This window comes from Euprymna scolopes, chromosome 26 (assembly GCF_053919585.1).
Source record: "Euprymna scolopes isolate OS-2025 chromosome 26, ASM5391958v1, whole genome shotgun sequence".
Lineage (NCBI taxonomy): Eukaryota > Metazoa > Mollusca > Cephalopoda > Sepiida > Sepiolidae > Euprymna > Euprymna scolopes.
In genome coordinates this window covers 87,186,125-87,187,651 of record NC_136507.1, presented here as the reverse complement: position 1 = coordinate 87,187,651, position 1,527 = coordinate 87,186,125, and the positions used below count along the sequence as shown (strand labels likewise).

The following is a 1,527-nucleotide window of genomic DNA, read 5'->3' as shown; positions in this document are numbered from 1 at the left end:
CAAGGATTTTTGTGAATCGTTTCAGGTATATAACTACACCACCGTTCCATGCTAGATCAAATGGATAAGCGGAAAGGTTCGTAGATACGATAAAGCGTGGCCTTAGAAAATCGATAGGGACACCGACTGATAAAGCAGTACAACAGTTCCTGCAAATAGACAGGATAACTGAGAACCCAAATCTACCGTCGAAATTATCGCCAGAAGAATTAATGTTTGCGAGAAAAATAAAATCACCATTTGATAAATTAATACCAAAGCAAGCAGTCGTATATAAAATGACACACACATCACGTAAAAGGTTTAAACCTGGTGATCAGGTATATTTTAAATGGTTTTAAAAAATATGTCATATTGGGAGTCGGATACGGTAGATAAACGTATTGGCGACTTGGTCTACATGATAAAAGGTCCAAAAGGGATACACAAAACACACCAAAATCAATTGAGAAAACGTCATAGGAAGGACAACGAACAGGACAAAGCTGATGAACAGGAATATTCAATTGATATAGTATACGAAACGTTTAATATTGAACCACCACAGACCAAGTCCGAACCGAGGAGATCGGAAAGGAAAAGAAAGGCTATAGACCCAATGATAATGAACCCCTAAAGGAAAAGATATTGAAATCTACACGACTTTAAATCTTGGGAGGGGGGTGTTGTGGAGACGCCCACTGATTAGCATACGTTGGTGAAAAGATATAGATAAAGGTATCAAGTCAGCAAGACCGGGGAGCTGTGTTCGAACGCCGGATAGACAAGACACATGTGCCGGTTGCTCCATGAAAGACTTTAACACGCCCTCTGCAGGACAATCTTCCAACTGCAGTACATCTGCACCTTTGTAAATATGTATTATCTTTTCGTCTTAATATATTTGTTTTACCTGCACATTCTGCGTTCGTGTTGTTATTGATACAGACACAACACTTATACATGGGTTGTGAAATTACATTCACTAGCAAAAGATCTAGCCTATTTGCATATTCTTTTAAACATTCATTTTAATTAATTCCTTATTAGTTGCTTAGGTTTTCTAATGGGGTAATAATCTTTAGTAAACTATTACGTGTAATTATATTCATGAAGAACAGATACTACACTTTGATCTTGGCCCAAGGCCAAGAAACTAGTTGAACTCGAAACGAAAGCTACGAGAGTAATTTCCTCTTTACTTTTATAATGCACCATGTTTTATCTTCCTTAATACAGCACTTGTATTCGATGTATCTGCTCTCACCTATTTACTTCCTTTGCTTATATTTTTGTTTTGTTTTTTACTTATTTACACAAACTGTACGAGAATACTTCTTTAATGAATAAGATTTTTTATCTATTAAATTGTTAGGTTAAAGTATAGAATATATGAAAAACGCTCTTCCCATATTTAGAATGTTTTTTTTTTTCTAAAATAAAATTATTTCAGCAAGAATGTGCCTGGATCGATCATAAAGTTGATCTTTGTTTTGTTATACTCGACGTGTGATTTTTCCCTCAAGAAAGTGTCAGATAAACAGGTTG

At 35.5% G+C, this 1,527-nt stretch overlaps 1 pseudogene; it reads right to left on the bottom strand.

Annotated features, from left to right (window-relative positions):
* Positions 1-1,045: 1,045 nt before the first annotated feature.
* Positions 1,046-1,139, bottom strand: LOC145248513 (U2 spliceosomal RNA; annotated as a pseudogene).
* Positions 1,140-1,527: the final 388 nt, after the last annotated feature.